This window comes from Anser cygnoides, chromosome 13 (genome assembly GCF_040182565.1).
Source record: "Anser cygnoides isolate HZ-2024a breed goose chromosome 13, Taihu_goose_T2T_genome, whole genome shotgun sequence".
NCBI classification, from domain to species: Eukaryota; Metazoa; Chordata; class Aves; order Anseriformes; family Anatidae; genus Anser; species Anser cygnoides.
This window is the reverse complement of record NC_089885.1, coordinates 13,516,674-13,536,386: the sequence shown is the minus strand read 5'-3', so window position 1 is coordinate 13,536,386 and position 19,713 is coordinate 13,516,674. Positions and strand designations below refer to the sequence as shown.

The 19,713-nt window shown below is 45.5% G+C and overlaps 1 protein-coding gene and 1 long non-coding RNA gene across 2 annotated transcripts in view; both read left to right on the top strand.

Moving 5' to 3' along the window:
• Positions 1-14,173, top strand: part of LOC136791841 (uncharacterized) — a 31,180-nt gene extending 17,007 nt beyond the window's left edge. Inside the window, exons 2-3 of the long non-coding RNA XR_010834693.1 lie at positions 7,519-7,631; positions 8,969-14,173. This is a non-coding gene — a long non-coding RNA (uncharacterized lncRNA). The remainder of the gene's footprint in view (positions 1-7,518; positions 7,632-8,968) is intronic.
• The window catches only part of HS6ST2 (heparan sulfate 6-O-sulfotransferase 2), a 130,594-nt gene that overhangs the window by 37,715 nt on the left and 73,166 nt on the right, over positions 1-19,713 (top strand). The window lies entirely within an intron of this gene.

Here is a 19,713-nt window from a genome sequence, read left to right as displayed (position 1 = left end):
GAAAAAGAAAAAAAAAAATCATCTTTTGACACAGTGCTGCATATCTACTATATGTCTTCAGAATGTATGAAGACAGTCTTTGACCTGCACAAATATCAGAGGTCCGTACAGTCGCTTAAAGGTCACTTGAATAACCCCATCGGATAATAATGTTGGCATTGCCTTTGACAGATAGCCTGGCGATTTGCTTACTGAAGCCTGTCTTCAGGAGCCACTGTGTCTTGGTAGCAAAGACTGTAATAAAATTGTTCAGTTTCAAAACATACCGTTCTTCATTCTGACTGGTAATCAATAACTGTCTGTGGCTGGTGTCGGCTCGGGCTCTGTCTCACGGGGACTTACTGTACAGCGAGTCCTCTATGCTAATCTGCACCTATAAATAAAAATCCATCCCAGCTGAGACTGCTGCATCCTTCTTGGGCTGGTGGAGAGCTGGCGACTGAGCGGGGGAGCACTTGTTGTTTAGGGGCTTGGTGGACTTTGATTAATTTGGATTCTGGGTCTGATTTTTCCTGAAGAGAGACAAGACTTAATATATTTAGCTAGACTAGGGGTGTGTTCGCCACGTCCCAGCAGCATAAGTGCCTTTGCATTCCTTGAAGCTGAATGAAGCAAAAGACACGGTGTTTCTGGCAAATATGCTGGGAAGACGTGTCGTGGCCAACCCATCTCACGTGTGGTGGAGCAACGGTGTCTGCAGAACGTGCCCCTGTGCGCGGGGCTGGGTTTGGCAGCAGACAACTGCCAGCAACTGATCGTCTCCTTGATGCGACCACAGGTCACGGCAGCACCCTGCTACCTGGCAGGAGGTGCTGGTTAGTGGTGAGGGTTATTTCGAGATGTTGGGTGAGTGGCGCAGGAGTCTGGCTGGTTCCCTGCGTCCCAGTTCAGCAGCTGAGATGCTGGGAGGGAGCTGTGGGCAGAACGTCCTGGCTAAAACGTGAGGCTGGCGTGTGGGATTTGCTGACTTAGAAACTTGCTCCTGCTCCGCTGGAGTTGTAGGAATTTTTTACTTTTTTTGCTCCCGAAAGGGTTAGTGCTGGAAAGGCGTCTTTATATGGGTGTCTGAGGGAGAGGCTGGTGGCGTGGTAGGAAGATATTGAGTTTCGCTGGGCTGCTGTAGGATTCAGTGTCTGTTGAGCAGGCAAATCTCTATTTATATGCACAGCCGATGGTGGGTGTGCGAAAACTCTTGTGCTCAAGCATGAGCTATTGTTGGTGTTGAAACAGCCAGATGGATGGCGGGAGGTCAAAGAAACGTACAGCATTCCCAGCCTGGGGCCGTGGACAGGGCAAGCCGAGGAGGAGGAAACATATTTGAGATTTCTGCTGTTCTGTTTCTAACTCAGGTTCGGGAGGCGGAGCACCCCTCTTTAATGCCACGATACCGGCCGGTGAGGCAGGGCTGCACCACCAGCGGGATGAGGGATGTTTTTGGGACAGGCTAGCGCTCTGCTAGGGTGGTGCAGAGGGGGGATGCTGCATGGCCCAGGGTGCGGCTGTTCCTGCCAACGTGCTTGCCCCAGGGCTTGGGGGGGGAGTTGTGCAAGGGGGGTACTACACGTGCCGATGGAGAGTGTTGGTGGCTGCTGCTGGAGCGTGATGAATATGAAACAGGAGCAGAAGAACGTGAATCTAACTCAGTGTCTGCCCACGCTGTTTCAGACCATGGCTTACATAGCATTTCTTTCCATCAGCTGAAGCTGCCTCTGTGGTATCTGGGCTGGGGAGTCCATACGGGGTAAAAATAACCGAGCTGAACGAGAGAGCATGACTACAGCACGCCATGCCTCTGAAGGAAGTGCTTGCCAAAATGTGCCCACAGGGGTGGGCAAGAACATTGCATGCTTTGAATCTTAGATGGCGTGCTGTTGGGGAAGAGAGAGAAATGAATCAAGAGCATTTTTTTCTAGCTTTATGCTGGTTTTTTTTTGCTGTTATCGGAATGCTTCTTCCTTTAAATGAAGTGTCTTAGGCTGAGGGGGAGGCTTAAGACTGGTCTGTTGAGGTGTCCTGGCTCAGCACGGTGCTCTGCACGGCTGTATTAGAGCACGGAGTGATGCTCCAAAATGTGCAGGTTTGGAATCTTTCTCTTTTTGTCTATGAGCTTCCATGCTTAAATTGCATAGCTGGCAGTAAATGCTGCCAAAATGTCATGTAGATGAAGCAGCTTCGTAAGAGCTTTAGTGCCACAACCTCTCCCAACCCCTGCAATTACATTTTAATTCAATATTTCATTGGAGTTTTCAAATAATTTTAAATTAATAGGCACCAGATTGTAGGGGGAAGAGTTGGCATCGTTCTCCGTTTGCTTACAGTCTTCTGCACTGCAGATACGCGTTTGATACACACAGCTGGGAAGCCAGGTTTTCTCCGAGAACATTTGAACGATTCCTTTTACCAGTGGTGAACCAAAGCCGACCCAGGGCTGAAATGACCAAACTGGTCCCAGTAAGGGAGCGACAGGGACAGGGGTGTTACACCTGGGGGTGGGTGTGCGGAGGGAGGGCAGGGAGGAAGAAAGCATGAGTTCAGTGCCTTCCTTTTAGGAGTGCCAAAGCAGTGGCCTCAAAGGCCTTCTACTGGGGTGCCCATCTTCGGGCCTTGAATTCACAGATTGTGAGCAGTCGCACAGCAATGTTTGAGGGGACCCTGCTTCATTTTGGTACTTCGTGGTGCTTCTGCCTTGCCTGGCAGGAGGTCTGTGCTCAGTTCCCTATGGCTTGTTTTGCATTGGGAGAAATCCTTGCGTTCGTGTCCTTGGGGAGCTGTGGGCACCTTCCCCTCATCTACTGTGGTCATGGTTTTTTGGCAAGGCTCTGGCTCCCCTTTACCGGCACAAGGTGCTGACGATGTGGCGTATTCAGCTAAGCCCTCTCCTTGCCAAGAGGGCTGAATTATTGTCCTTGATGTTCCCAGGTGCTCCTCCAGCAATGGGCACAGCCCATGTGCACAAAAATCCCACTGATTTATCCAGAGTCAGGGTTTCACCCCTTTCCCTTAAAAACAATAAGGACAGGAAAGCACAGCAGGGATGGGCTAGTGATGGGCACGCTTGCATCAGACCTCTTAAATGCATTAAGACTTGATTGATTTAAACCACCAACTTTAGACATTGTTGCTTGCTGATGTAAACTATCTTCATTTAAATAATTGACTCGAGTCTTGTTTTTTCTATTTCTGTTTATTAAAGTGATTCTCACGGGCTTGTAGCCGTAAAGTATGCTGAGAGTGGCTGTGTTGCATTGGATTTGGTGTTCCTCCTTAGCCAGGGAAAGAACTCCAGTGTCCATGCATACATTTTTAGTAAGTTGTATGGGTTTGTTGTGTGTTAGGATCTGTATCATTCTTGATATATTAATTACTGTTGTTTTATTTGTGACTTCGTATCAGGCTCTCTTTGGAAAGAAACTGGGATTCAATTACTTGTGCACCAAAATAGCACTTGCAAGCTCTACTGAATTCTAATTATCTAACGCATATCAAACGCACACACACACACACAGAGCACCCTTTCCGTTAGGACTGCTTTTCTAACAAGGAAGTTCAGAATGTGAAAAGTTTGGACTGATTTCCAGTTCTTACCATGCTACTAAAAATGTAAGGATTGGTAGGGTGCATTGTTCCTTCGTTAAGCAGGAAGAGCCACATAAGGTCCCTGCTTTATCTAGTTCGAGCTAGTTTTCCAGGTCTGAGAGAAGGAAGCTGTTTGAAGAAGCCTGGAGCTGGAGTGGTGCCTTCTGTGCTCGGAAGTCAGGTCAGCGGCACGGCAGGGTCACCCCCTTGTTCTTAGCCCAGTTCAGTGGCTTGATTGCCTGTAAAACTTGACCCTATTTAAAACAGGGGCTAAAATCCCATTTCTGGGTAACAAATAATGAATATATGTACTTGGAGTCTTCGTTCAGTAGTGAGAGGGTAAGAAAATGTATTTATAATGTGGTTTGAGAGTACTATTTCTTATAGTGTTGTGGATTTCCAACACAAATTAGTGCTGCATATTCTTGTCTTGGTCTTTTAGCTGTATTGCTTTCACGTGGGAACCCCAATGGTGAATCGATTGCATAGGTGTAAGTGCAGGTTTCGAGCCACTGCAAGTATTTCGAATAAATTCACTTTTCTGTCAGCTGAGGAGAAAATAAGCTTCTGTTAATAAGAATCATTATCTAGGAGAGTCGGTTATGAATTGAGAAACTGTAGCATCATCAAAATGTGTAAAAACTAATAAACAAGGATTAATAAATAAATATCCCATTTTGAGCATTTAGTAAGGGAAAGATTACAAGAAAACAAGCTAATGTTCTTTAAGACCTAAAGATAGGAGCTGTGATCATAAGAGTGAAGAATTGGATATGTCTGGTCCACCATGGTTTCTGATAGAGCAGGAAAATGCATTAACTTTATTCAAAAGGGAGAAATGATTTATTTTTTTTTGTCCTACCTATAAGCAATTTCATTAACTTTTCATGATCAGTAGATTGTGAAAAAGAAACAATAACTGTATGGCAGACTTCTTCGAGGTCAGAAATTTTGTATTTTTTGTGGGTATAAAAAGACTGGAGTTCTTTGTTGGCATGGATTGACATAAATTAAGCCTGACGTTGCCAGTAGTATTAAAAAAAATTGGTAATGCGATTAGAGTGATTTAATGCTGGCTTTACATAGAAATGTTCTTAATATTTAATCGAGTTAAACACAACTTCAGTCATTTTCTTTCGTGACTTAATTTTGCCTCCTTATGTGGGCACTTTGTGGGCAGGGGTTATGAGACCTTGCGAAGCCAGTTCAGCACGTGGCAGGGCAGTGCTGCTGCTCCCAGCACACCGCCGCACACTGTCCCCAAATCTGGAAGTGTACCCCCAGCCATCCAGAGCTGTCAAGTCCAGGTCCTACTACACCTTGGTTAAGCAAATTTGATCTTTGATTTACCAACAATAGGGTTGCCCCATAGGATCACAGTAGTGGTCTGCTCTTTTTGGAGTCTCAGCTCCATCCCGTCAGTCCTTTTAGCTCCTCTTCCCTGGATGCTTCCTACCTCCATGGCACTGGTGCCTTCACGGTGCCCCTGGCTTCAGTGAACTTTATCTGTCCTCTTTTCTGCCCATTTACTCCATTTTTGAGGTCTATTGTCATCACTCAAATCAACGGATGAGATGCTTTGAATCAGTGTTCTTAAAATTTTAAAGGTAATTTTTTAAGGGATTTGCTTTTATCAGCGGATAGGAGCATCAACACATGCTGTTTACAGTTGCTAGTATTCCTGCTCTGAATTTGTTGTTACTCTTGCTGAACAGGCAGGCACGCTCTGAGCTAATGATGTGGCTTAGCACACGTCCATCTGCACGTGTTTTTATGTTAGGCACGGCGAATGCCGGGGCTCATGTTTACTACAAACTGCTTATCTTGGACTTGTACCAAGTTGCGTTTGCATAGGGTTGAAGTTTAGTACAGAAACATGGTCTGAGTTTTGTTTTTTATTGATGAAAAGTCTTAAGTGGGCTTGATGCATTAAAAAAACATGTTTAACATTATTTGCTGATTTACTAAGCGAAGGAAAGCTTGGATCAGATTAGCTACCTGAGTCACTTCTCAAGCAACGTGGGTGCCAGCCCTTATTTATTACGGTTATGTGAGTACTGTGAAGTACTCATCTGTAGTTGACACCATTGAGAAGAGGGCGGTTGACAGATTTTAGGATGCATATAAAAGTCCAATGAATCCCTGTTGACGCTGCTTGGGTCTAAGACATCATCTAACTTGTCCGTGGCTCATGTCGGCTGGACCTGGGTGGAGGTGGTGCTGAGCTCTTGGTTTGGTAGCTTCACACTACCTTGGGGTCTCCACCTGAAGACCAGATACCAGGTCCCTCTGATGGTTTTCTCGGGATCTGCTACGCGAAGTGCATGTGCTTGCTGATCAGACAGCAGATTTTATAACCTGATTTACCATTAGCAGCTAAAAAGCTTCCCATTAGGAATCTGGTTTGGTGGTGGGTTTTCATAACCCACATTAAGCAAAATGTAAACGTTCTTTTTCTCCTGGAACTGTGACTGGCGGTGGCCCCAGGGTAGCTGTTGTCTATGCTGATGCTCACCTAAATCATGCAAAAAGCAGTGCTCTTCAAGTTGAAGGCTCCCAAATGCTGGGGTGGATTTCCCTGGGATCCCTGCGCTGGGGCAGAGCTTAGTGTGTTTGTTTCTGTACACAAAAGTGCAGCAGGATCTAGATAAGAAGAAAACCAGAGTGGAGCATCAGATGCTTTAATATCCTACCTCTGACTGAAACAACCTCCCTGTGTGGGAGATTATAAACATTTCCCTTCTCTTAAGGGAAAATCATGCACAGACAGAGACAAGCACATATAAATAATTTACAAAGCTGTAATACACTGTAAATATAAGCCTACTGAATAATGAATTAACCCAACTGCTGATTCATAGGTAAATATCTCTTGTAAAGCAGATTTTTTATAGATTTTTACAGCTTAGTTAATATCCCCTCGTATTTTATTAAAGCTGTTCAGGTGAAGTATTCTGGTAATAATATGTATATCTTTGGAAGTGACACGGGGCAGTCACAGGCTGCCGTGCTGGCTGTAAGCCTGCTTTCCTCTGCTCCGAGGAAGCAAAGCCTTGCTGGGCTTGGGCAAGCTCTCCCTTTTGTGAGGAAGGCTTTTCTTCCGCTCTCAAGCAGGCAGCAGAGATTAAGCAGGAAGAATTTTGATGTGCCTAAAGAATCGGAGACCTACAGGGAGGAAGGAGACTCTGAGCATCTTTTTTTTTCCTTTTTTTTTTTTTTTTTTTTGCCTCCAGGCTTCTGGTGATAAATAATGCATTCACTCTACTTCGGCTGCGCTCTAGACGTGGCGAGAATTCTCTCTGCCTCCAAGGACTGGAGCTGGGTGGGATGGGGGGGATGACCGCGCACCCGGTCCTTCCTGGCTGCAACGACCGCGTGCCATCAGCCTCTCTTGTCATCCAGTCCGAAAGAAACCAGACATGACATTTGCTTCCTCCATGCTGTTTTTTTTTCCTCTCCTCTTTCTCAGGCAGGCCTTAAGAAATAAAAACAGTTGCTAAGCTACAGGATAGGGAACACCGCATCTTTTTGTGGCGGTCCCAGTGGTAACTCTGCTCCTCTCTGAGCACCAAGACAGTGGGAAGGACTGTTTAGTAGCTTGAATTGTTTGTCAGTGAAAGTGTCGTACTCCTAATGCAGATGATACCGAACACTGTCAATTTAATTTATACCTGAATAGATGGGTGCTTTTCTCCCTCCCTTCCTCTTGCTTCTGTTTAACGTAGGCTGGTGGAAGAGGTATTATCTGCTGTTTTGTCAGTTTTGGGGGCATGCCACTTGTCAAAGATGTTGTTGCTTTGTTTTGTTTCTGATAGCTTAAATAATTGCTTTCATAAAAGATAACTAGATTTCTTTCATCTGGAAGTACATTAGTTGTAAATTGCATTTTCTTTTAAACTTAAAGTACAGATGTCAACACTGATTTTCATTGCCATTGTACAGTGCTGCTGTTGAAGGTGTCTGTGGTAAAGGTGCATCTTTAACATTGAAGAAAATACTTCCTGAACTGGAATTGTTCCTGGGATGTGCATTTCGTCTCTGCTGTGCTAAATCAGGTGATTGTAGGGTGTTTTGTGGTAAACGAAATGGGCATTTTGCTGAATACGCAAGGCTTTCGTATAAGATGCAAGAATGTATTTCTCTCCTTAAATGCTCTAAACCCTCAGATTTGGCCTGCTTTAGGCACTTCACCCCGTAAGAGGAGAGTAAATCCAGAGGCATTACTTGCAGAAGAGACTGCTGCCCATTTTCATCTAGTTGTCTTGGGAGGGGATTGTACCTGAGTTTAGACCTGTTTTCATCTACTACAACAGCTCCACGTAGAGTTTCCTTATATCTGCTTTTAGAAAACAACTAGTGACGCTAGGGACATCTTTCATATAGGCCGCGGTGAAATTAAAACCGAAACAGGGCAGTACTCTGGGCTCCTATCTCCTTTGCCTGTCAAAATACCTCCGTGAAATTCCTGCCGCTGCTGGGTGTTATGCTTAATTAAGCAGCCCATCCGTCGAGCGTGCGGTGCGGATGGCTCCGCAACGCGCTCGCCGCCTCCCTTGCTGATGGGGAAGCGCGGTAACATTTCCCGTGCCTGGGGGACGAGGGGAAGTGCTAATTGGTCCCGCACCCAGCTCCTCTCGCGTGTTGCATTTGCCACGATAGCTCCGTGTGGCATCGGACCCCAATTAATTCAGAAAGTTGGTGCACGCATATCTTTTCCTTTGTTGCCCTTCTGCCAGGAATAAGCTGCTGGATTTTTTTTTTTTATGTTGAAAATGTCATTTGAGAAGCCCTACCAAATTACTCGGGATGTAACTTGGGCTTGAAAGAAGAACGGTATGGTCAGGCTCACAGCAAAGTACAGATTTTTGTGTTAAGGATGTTTCTGCCGTCTGGCTGGCTTGGAGATTTGAGTGTAGCTCATTGAGGCTTCAAGGCACAGCAGTGGAAGTAATTTACAATGCAAAAAGCTATTTTTTCTATTTCAAAGATTAACGGAGCCTAATTTGGGAGAAAGAGAAGTGTATGAAATTAGTTCTCAAACATTTGTAGTTTGTTAATACTTAAATTCTTCTTGATTAAGAAAAGATAAAAACGCTTGTGTAGAGTTCTGCTTTTTTGCACATGAAGCATTTTCCTTTATTCTTGCCATTCTATGTAGAGGGATTTCCTAGGGGCTGAGGAAAACTTTCTATTGTAAGGAGGATAGAAAAAATAAGCAACTTTGAAGACTTTCAAATTGCTGGAAAAAAAATAAAGTGAAAGTCTGGTGAAAGTCTTTCAAGATTTTTTTTAAAAAACATTGTAAATTAGGGCTATTTATAGTACCAAACGAAGTTTGTTAAAGACTAATGTGCTGAGAGCTCAATTGGAATCTGATTTTTTACCCTGGCAGGCACTGTGTGAACACCATCGCAGGATACTTCTTGGAAGAGGTTGCGGGCTGCCCCTTGCTCCCTCTGGCTGTGGGATGTTGTTCCTGTACAGGTGGAAAATGGAAATGGGAAAGATCAAGTCATTAATGGAATATCCTATTTAAAACTTTTGTTCCCACAACTGTATTTACTCATGATCTCCTATCAGAGCAAAAAAGTGTCTTTCCATTTTATGAAAAAAATGAACTGAGAGCGAGCAACTTTTCTGAGTACAGCTTTGCTGCCTGGCATTATGAGGCAGTCTGATGTTAGTCTCTCCTGCCTTTCTTGCTTTTATATAGACCGGGGTTTGATGCTGGAGCATCAGTGTTCAGAGTACTTTCTCTCCTGACAAAGAGTCAGACCATCCATTATCTGCCCACATCCTGGTGGGCTTTTGTGTCTCTAACTCAGACCTAACTTCCTCCTTTTTTTTTCAGATTATGATCTGTGGATTTCATGTCTGAGGGGAGAGGAAATTTGTGGTAAATAAACCAAAGGACAGGATAGCAAGTCCACCCTTCCCAGATAGTGTTGCTGAGCATCTCATAAAGCCTTGTTTGTGAGCTTCTGTTGTGCGGCCAAAATACAAAAAAAGATGAATAGATTTGCTCAAAAATAGATTTGCTCAAAAAAATGTTTTTTTGGTGGGTTTTTTTTTTTTTTTTTTTGCATCTATTAACCCTCATTGAGTTGACGAGACTTCCCTTGACACCCCGGTCTCCCGTCCCTCCCAGGACAGCGGCAGGGCAGGGTGCTCGCCCCGTCAGCGAGATGTGCGAGGGCTGTGCTGCCAGCAGCAGGGTGAGCGCTAGGTGCGCGCACAGAGGAGAGCTCGTGCTGCCTGGAAAACGAATGATGGGGGGCAAGCCTGTGATCAAAACCTGTAAAACCACGCGTGGCTTTGAGGACTGAACGGGGGATGACTGCTTGCTGTTTCTCACATCGCAAGGGCCAGCAGGCATCGACTTCAAACAGGCTGTAGGAGGTGGTTTGTGATGACTTCCCGACACTGTGGGTACACAAAGTTTGTGTGAGTTCAAAGACTGGACGGATTCACCTTAGGGCACGAAGCTAGAAGGATCTTTGTCCTAAGGAGGCATCACAGTGCTTATGTCTTAAAGAGGCCTTACTGTGTCACTGCTGACACCAGTCCTGTTCTTCTCCTGAATCCTGCTTCAATACAAGCAAGCTGTGACTTCAGTGGCTCATAGCTCCACAGGCAAACCCAGGGGTGCCAACAGGGGACCGTGTACTCGCGGTGTTCACGATGCTCTGCAGTCATGCTGGGGTCTCCGCAAAGCTTGGTCTGTCCCTGTGATGCCATCCCAAAGAATTCACTGAGGATGCTCGTGCCAGATTTGAGAGCAAGTGCAGCGCTTTGCGTTTGGGGTTTCGGTAATCATTTTCTAGAAAATCTCAGATCAAAGTCTTGTGCAGGAAGATAAGTTCAGAGTCCTGCTGTGGCTTGAACTGGGTTTGATGACAGAACCAGACTTTCATACCCTCCCACTTTGATTCCCCCTTGAGTGTACTGGAGCTAAATGTCTTACAAAAAAATCTATAATTACTGATATTGCTGCTGGGTGAAAGGTTAAGAAATAAGGAGAGGCTGTTGGCTAAAACTGAAAGTGTTAGAAATTCAGAGGTACTCTTGGGTAGGAAAGGCTAAGAATTGCCCTAGGCTTCAGCATCAGCAGGTCGGCAAGTCAAATGTCCTCATGAGATGCTTCAGCCCTGTCTTCTCTGATTTTCTACTGGAGGTTGTTTCTGCCTTTAATGCCAGGCTTTGCTCCCAGGGTAAGGAGTATCTCGGTTCTAGATTCATCTTTATGCTGCGTGCTGTTGCCCTCTGAAGGTGATAAACCAACAAAAGTCACCTGTCAAGACCCTTGGCAGCCGGAACTAAGGATGAAAGGAATGAAGAGAGCTGGGGTCCTAGGAGGCTTCGGACATTGTTTTTTCAAGCTCCCTGAGCTCTTAGATCTCCACTCTGATACCAGGTCAGCCTGTGCAAATAAGGAGCTGCTTCACATTCACTTGAGCACCTTCTTGGTGCGTGAAGAGCCATGGACTATAAATGTAGCTATGCTGTCACTGGGGCTAGTTGTAGATGGGAGTGTGGAAAAGTTTTTGTAGCTCCTTGGTGTCATTAGGGGATAGGCGTGGGTGGACACTGCTGTAAGGACAGGTGCAGATATAAGGAAATGGGTACGTGCATTGCCGGTCCTGGAGCCTCTTTTTGAAATGAGACAGAGTATCAAAATCCTTTTTGTTGATTCTTTTTTTCCGTAGAAAGCTGGATTTGGCCCCATGTTGACGGAGTCGTGTGCTCTGTGCTGCTTCGCTTTGAGCTCTTGAGTCTTGAGCCATCTGAGCTGCGGCGGAGGGATGCCTCTGCTCAGCAGTGGGACCCATTGCCCCAGCCATCTGCTGTCCAGCTTTAGTCTTAACGCTTCCTCTCTGCATTAAATGGAAAAAGTAGCTTTGTTTACTGCGACAGTGAGCTTTCATCTTTGTGCTTGTAGCTTGCATTTAGATGCTTGCCTAGTGTCTTACAGGTAAATAGTTTTGCTAAAGCATTGGGAATCAGCAGTGTAAGGTCCTACCGCTTGGATACCCTACTGGTCTCCCTACAAAAACGGGTGAGCGGGATGGAAGGGAGGAGGGAGAGCACGTCTCTTTGTACCGTCTCCCCTTGACTCCGACTCCAGAGCCGGATGGCTTCTTTCTCTTGGTCTTGGAGTAGCGAAGAACCAGACTGGGAAGCAGTCCTGTGCACAGATGCGCTGAGAGATGTGACAGTTCATAGGACCCTCCCTCTTCCCATCCCCCAGCTTTCTGCTTGGAGTTTGTTAAATTGAAGCTTGTTTAATGACCTTAAATTACTACTGACTTTAGAAGGATTAATGTGTTGTCTGGAGCCTCCTCAGCAGAGTTGTTTATCTGCGGGGAAGCAGATGCATCTTCATACGCTAGTAAAGCTCCAAACCTGAAGTTGAATGCTTATGGGCAGTGTATTACTGTGGCAATGAGCTGGCCAGAAATACATTTTGGCTGGAAATTGAGGAGGTTGAAATGTTCATTAGAACCAGAAGTTATTTGCAGCCTCTTCGGGAAAACAAATCCTGATTATTTCCAGGACGGGGCTTGCCTAGTCTTAGGAATGGGGATGAAACAATGCCGCTGCCCGGGACAGAGCTCAGTATGTGGAGATGTTTCCAGGCTGGTGTCCCAGCCTGGCTGAGGTGCCCTGGGGCAGAGTGACATTCAGCAACAAGCGGTTCTTAAGGGATAGGGTAGAAATTGTTCATCCCAGTGGTGGGACGCTCTTCCTTCAAGTCAGGTTTCTCTTCAAGTGAGGCAGAATTGTCTGCTAGGTGGCTTTTGATTATGTCGTGGTACAGATGTAAAGGCAGTGTCTGACATCTCTCCTGTTACCCTGTGCTTGTGTGTTTTGCATGTATGTATATGCAGGGATTTGCATGTGTAGTGTGTACACATCAGTACAACTCTGTATACAGTCTGAGGATTTCTTGATTGCTCTATTTCTAGAGGACAATTACTTTTGGACTGATCACTTCCTGTAGGCGAGCCAGGCTCCTTTTCTGAATTCATCAAGTCCTTCTGTCCTTGGACATGGCTCATCCTCGGCAGAAAACATGCAGCTTACACGTGCTGGCCAGATGCTGTGTCACGGCTATGGTGTGGTTCCTGGTGACCTTAGCCAGCGCATAGCAGTAACGCCCGTTAGGACATCTGAGCTTGAACAAAGAAACTTAATCCTGGGGATTTAATATCATAATATTTTGTAGTTTTGTTTTTTTCTCTTGGATGAGTGCTCATCTCGCAGCGCTTCCTGTCTTGAAAGCCTTTGGCTGTGTAACGAGGCTTGGTTTTGGCTGCTGCCCGGGGCTGGCTCGGGGGGAAGCCGTGGCCCAGGGGTGCTGCAGGGGTGGGCAGAGGGGGGCTGCTGGGGGCACCCGTCTGCCTGGCAGACCCGCCGAGCACCCAGCCTCCTCGCACGGGAGCGAGCGCTGGTTGGCTGCGGGCGTGTGTGCAAGGGGAAGCTAAGCTGAAGACTCATTTGAATACCCAGATGAATCTGCTTTTGATTTTCATCATTTTTACAGGGAGTTGTAAGACTTTAAAGAATCCTCTTTTTGTGTTGTTCATGACTTTTTTTCGCTAATTTGACACTCTGGGAGGTTGTTTTACATTTCGTTTTAGTCTCTAATCACAGAAAATTATAGCTGGCCGCACATGCTGGCTTTGCATTCTTGCATCTTGTTTATGTTCATTTGTACTAAGGGATAGCACTCACTGCGTCTGCCCAATTTATTTTTCTCCGCAGCAGCAGGAATTTCCAATACTCTGGAGCTTCATTACCATGTGCAGGAAACTAAATTCAAGGTTATCTTATATGAACTTTATGACTTCTTGATGTGCAATGTTTTATTTATTTATTTAGTGTTTATTAAACCTTTCAAAAAAAAAAAGCCCTTTAGAAGAAGTGCATGGTGTGTAGCTTATTAAGAAAACTTGATTTAATTTTGAATTTTAAGAAGCTTGAATTATGAATGTCCCAAATATTTGATTTCTGCCCTGAGATATATGGAAGGGAGAGATGAGCAGTTGGAGCCAATGCTTTGACTTCAGAAGTCTGTAAGTCTGCTGAAAACATGTTTTCAGAGAGGGATGAATGCAGAGATTTCTTCTAATGTTTTTTCTTGGTGTTTTTTTTTTTGTAAAATCTCATTTTAACTTTCAGGTTTTATCCCATGACTTTTCACAACCTCCCTTTATTCACAACTCGGAAATAAGTATTTTTTTTTCTCCCCAGCTTGATTAAAAACTGTTTAATGAGCTGCTTTTACTGCAGGCTGTTTTTTTGGCAGTTGTTTTTTATTAACTATAAGACTATTTCTTAATTCTTAACACACCTATGGTGATCAGAACAAAACCTCTGCATGTTTTATAGGGCTCATAGTCATCAGCAGCACCCGCTGGTTTATTTTTTGAAACTTGTCCATGGTTAAAAATCCCCATGAGGCGGCTTTCTGTTGTAGCTGCTTCCTTCCACGGCAGATAAACCTTTTGACACTGAATCCACCCCTGTTCTAGCCCACAGCATGAAAGGTCATGTTCTTCGTGATGTCTCCTAAATCAGAAGGGCGCGCACACACACGCACTTTATTTTTTTTCCTTTCAGAAGGGTTCAGTTTAGCAAAGCTTGACCTCTGCTTTATTTCAGCAAGAGCGCCCTTGGGTCGCTCTGGTGGTTTGCGTTGTCTTGCTGGGCTTGGTTATTCAGTGGTGTCAGTAGGTGAGGGAAGTCCTTATGGACTGCTGCTACCAAGCAAGAGTCTCCCGATGGTGCCTTGGAAAGTTGCCGGGTCCTGGAGAACAGGAAGGTTTTCTGCATTGCGGTGCTTGAGACGTACCTCTTGGCTTGACCCTGCGGCTGTGAGCATTCAGAGTAAACTCGTGCTTTGCTCAAGAGGGTTGTTGTACACGATGTCTCCTCTTTTTCATCATTTAACAAGTAAATAGCAACTTGAGCATTGAATAATGCCGCTTTCAGAAGAAGTCTCCACGCGTCTTCCTCCTCTGCGGGGAACACGCTGCTAAACGTTCTAATGAATGAGTTTATTTTTGTGCTTTGGAAAGCCGTGGGCGGTGGCTGTTGCAGGGGGGGTGTGCTGGTGTGAATGGGAGTCTTGTGAAGCCTGTCGAGATGGCAGCACGCAAGCTACGAGCCTGTGCTCAGGCAGCGAGCGCGCTGCGGCTGCCGAAGTGCTTCCCCGCCGGGTCGCCGCAGGCTGGGTGCACCGGCCGGTCGGGAGCTGGTGACAGCGTGACGGTGGCCTAAGGGAAGAGCGGGGTGCGCGGCCTGCTGTGACCGCGAGGATGCGGCCCCGGATTCCAGTCTGGACACACGTTTCCTGGTGGAGCCGCTTGCGTCGGGCCCGTTGTCAGCTCTCTCGTGGGAGCAGTCTTTCCCTGCTCCTGCGGGAGGTATGAGGCCAGAACTTCTATTACTGTCTGTGGTGTGCTGAGGTACCGCGTTGTCTTGCCCATGATGCAGGCTCCACATTGATTCCTGTGTGCCATCTGCCTCCTGCAGGCTCCCAGTTCCACATCTGTCTCTTCAGATACCAGCTCCAAGGTGCGGCTAGCCCTGCGGATCCGCACCCCTCCAACCTGGCTTGGACACCAGGGCTGGGATCAAGCCTGAGGTTTCTCATGGGTTTTCAGGCTTATGGGTCTGTGCGGCGGGCTGATAGGGCTCGCCTTCCTCCTCACCTGCTCGCCTTACCTCCCGCAGCTTCCCATCGGTCGCAGAAGCCCCAGGCTTCTCTCCTTGGTAAAATAACCAGGCATTGATAAAGGATTAGTGAGAGTTTTTAATTTAGCACAAATAATTGGATTAAGCTGGAATTTGCTTTCCTGTTAGTTTTAGATCGGCCGACGGACGTAGGCGCAGCTCGACTCTGTCCTGTTGTACGTGTGCAGGGTGCTGCATAGATCCGTGTTTCGGGGGCTGCCATACCCTGCTGCTCAGGGGAACAGCACTGCAAGAAAGTAAGATAAACCACCGGTTTTCTCATTTGCAAATATAAACTGTAGGGGGCTAGAGATGACTACCGTACTGTTCCTTGAGACTTAGAGCCTCTAGGGGCTCTCTCTCCATGTCACTCATTGCTGATAACATATGTTTATTTTAGACTTAGGTTCTGTGATATTTTCATGCCTGCAAATTTGAACTGCAAACTCCTTAGCAGGGAGGGTGAAGTGCCGTGTATGTTTATGGCATTTAGCATGCTGTCAGAAACTCTGCTAACGGAGGGGCTGCAAGGAGAGCAGGAGAAATGCTGGATGTGTAGCAGTGGCATCAGCCTGCCGTGCCCCAAGGCACGGGAAGCAGGAGGGGATTTCTGCTCTGCGTTTGAGTAGTCATTGCCCCCAAACTTTGCCACTTGGGTGCCACGCAGAAGCAGGCAGGCCTGTTCTTGTAGCCCAAGAAAGATACAGGAGGCTCCATAGTGGTCTGCTAGTGGGTATCATCTCTTTTTGCTAGAGTCTTTCCTCTTGTAAAACTTAGCTTAAATCTCCTTGAAGGGAGTCTTTTTGTAGTACTGCTCAGCTGCTAATTTTTTCTATGTGGCTTCAAAGAACTGCCTTGAACATTCTTATTTATAGTCAGCGTTTGTCCTAGGGATAGATTTTTACAATGGGTGCTTTGTAAAACTATTCAGTGTGTGGAAGATCTTAATTTTTTATCTCTTTCTAATGCACCACTTCATTTGATTTTTCTCTTTCTTATCATTTCTGTTTAAGGGTTTGTGATCTGATCCCTTTATTTTCAGAAGAGAATACCAAATAAACAGTGATTAGCATGAAATATGACTCATGCTTTCCTAAAGGATGTGCTTTAGAACTTGTAAACAGTTGTAATTGCTGTTAGATGAAAGTAGCAAATTGAATACATTCTCATAATAATTATAAAGAGATAGATAGAGTCTTCTGGGTCTCAAATCTAATTGGGATTAGTATAATGTTCAGTTTTTCTTATAGAAGATGATCTGTATAAAAGTTAAATGGAGTTATAAATCTGTTTGTAAAAGCTGGTTTAAGTCAGTCAGCAACAGAAACCTGCTTTTATACAGAAGCCAGGGAAGCCACTGTGTGGTGCGCCGTGCTGTGCTGAGCTGAGTGCAAAGAACTGAATCTCATGTCCTAAGACCTCGAGGCCATCTAACCTGGCGTCATGTTACAGCTTTGGGGTGGTACCAAGATGCTAGGATCTTTGTTTGCAGAAGACCCTAAGCATAAGCCTTTGTCAAGCTCTTCCGTTTTTGCCAGAGTCGCATTTGAAAAAGGGTAGAAGGGGGCGTATTTCAATTTACTGATTTAAATCAGAAGCTTTAAAAGACGTATTGAATAAAGGCAATATTCACTGTATAATTCATTAAGAAAAATCTGTATTTTTCTTAATGCAGCTGCATACTGTCTTATAAGTTGTTGGTTCCTCTGAATCCAGTTAAATCTTACGGAGCATCCCAGGGTGTCTGTGTGGCGTGGGCATGTTTCCTGAAGCATCTCTGTGATGTATGGAGGTCTATCAAAGAGGCCTACCAAAGGGAAGTGTCGGGTTTGGTCACACTTGCCCTTTTGATAGGACTGGCTTACAGCTTTCCAGAAAATGAGGGTCCACTGGAGCTGTCAGGTGGCTGCCTGCTGACCTGCTTTTTCTTGGTTTGCATTGAGCCCCGGGGATGCTCTGGAGGGACGGCGCCCAGCATCCCAGCCCAGATGGACTCCTCGCGCGTTGTTCACTTGAACTGGCAGATGTGCCAGTGTGCCATGCACACTTGTTCCAGTACCTGTACTGGTGTGCGGGGAGGGACAAAAGAGTATTTTCAGAGAGCTCTTCTTCACCTCTACTGTTTGTTATGCGACTAAAATGGCTTTCCAGCCATGAGGGAGGAGAGTTTGGGTTCACTCGATTTTGCCCAACAGTAAATCACGGTGTCAGTGCGGCTGAGACTGCCGAGCCGGCTGCTTCACCAGAACAGCAGGGCTGGGAGCAGGGAGTGGGGCTTTTCTCCTCCAAATTGGCTGGGATGCAGGCAGCGGGCGTGCTGTGGGGGCATGGCTGGTCCCTCTGGGCTGCTGCAGTATCCCCAAACCTCTCCAGCTCCCCTCCAGGCAGCCACAAGCGCTGCTGGGGCCGGAGTGCTTGTGGTGCCAAGCAGAGGCCGGAGGCTCTGCAGTCAGCTCTTTAACAAGGGAATTGTTTTAAAAGAGCCAATTTTGGAGCTAAACTTAGTACGCTTGGATGTCATCCAAAACTCCGCAGCAGTAATGCAGCAAATACAACTGGTTTAAAATACATTAAATATGCAGGTTGGCTCATAGTAGCTAAGCCCTTGCAGACAAAGAGTAGGTGAAAACTGATAACTTGCATTGTGTGCGTATACAGCATGGTTAATCACTTGCAAATAAACATCCAAGTGGGGAAAAATAGTAAAGTATACCATCAAATTGCAATGTTACAGGAATGTATTCTTGGCAAGAACTCTTTCATTTCTAAACTGGAATTCTTACTAAAATCTGAGCTGTAAAATATACCAAAGGGGAAAAAATGATAAGCCATGTTCTAGTTAAACAAAAGCAATGGATTCAGCGTTTGCTAGAGGCAGTTTTTGAAGAGAAACTCAGCCTGAAACTAGCTCAGGAATTCTAATTAGTGCATTTTCCTAACAATAGCATCATCTTTCCAAGTGAACAGAAGAGTACAATTGAGGAATTTTTAGCAGAACGATGTTTTGGTTTTGAGGCACAATTGATGAATCTGCAGTTACAATCTTCCCAGAAGTCTGTCCTGATGCAGTTCTTCCAGATCCCACCTTCTTAAGTAAATGTATGAACACTGATTCACCTGCATGTTTAAAAATAACATCAATCTGGTTTAAAATGACAGCAGACAGATGATTCATGTTTTTAAAGGTTATTTCAGTCGGGTATATAATTTATTTTCTTTAAAAGAAAACCTATAATAGTTATTACTAATTTCTGTTTGTGGATATTAATAGGGGTTTTAGTGCGTGCATGTATATGTATATTTTAGAAAAAACAACAACCAAAAACACACCAACAGCCTCCCCCCAGAACACCACCATGGCCCAGCTCAGTTTGAAGTTGCCAGGCTTGAGCTGAAGGTAATCTTTCAAAATGATATAAGCCAACAGTGCACAACTTTGTTGTACCCTTTTCATGGCATTGAGATACGGGGTACTACTTTTCAGTTAAACACTGATTCTTCAGGGAGAAAATAGATGTGTATATATATTTATAGGCCAGCTCAAACCATATAAATGTGAATGTCATGTGCAGATGCATCTGTTATTTTCGGTTTCCACTATGGTTTCTAAAAGCATAAATGCCAGCATAAATGCTTGCTTGAGAGCTGATGGGGCAGGACCAGAATCTGGGCCAACAAGGAGCATGGCGCGGTAGGCAGAGGATGAAGAGGAGGAGGATGACCAAGCCTATTCCAGTACAAGGAAGACTCCTAGTTGCAATGTGGGCTCTTGGTGGGGATTTTTACCACCCTGATAACTGCAGGACTGTAGTCTTCTGCGGTGTCCGCGCAGTGAAACTGGGGAGAGACAGACTGGATGGGTGGACTGTAAGCTGGATGAGAAAGTGGCTGGACCATCAGGTGCAAATGATAATTGTTAAAGGTTGTATTTTTAATTGGTAGTTGGGTACCAGTAGCGTTTCTTCTAGGTAGATACAGACCCAGTCCTGCTTAGTATCTCCATACTAATATGATGGAAATGTTTTGCATCTCCATGGTTATGGAGGTGGTGGGGGCAGGGTATGCTCTGTTCCTTTTGTACAGGGAAGCCAATTGCTTTAATTACCTTTGTCAGCTTAGCTAACAGGTACAGAGGGAATATTTTCTAGCTTGGATTTCTGTTTGAGGTTGAAAAATTGACTGGAAGCTGGAAAAAAAGAGGGAATTGGTACTGGTGATACCTATTCCTCCAGCCCCTTCTGAAAGCCTTGGAGTAATGAAAACGAGCAGCAGAAGACGTGAGCCCAGGCTGAGAGCCAGGAGGAGCAGGTTCCCCTTCTAATGTGGGAAGATGCATGGACTTCTGGAGCAGTTGCAGTGAGCACCTAATCGAATCATATATTGGACTGCAATCAATTT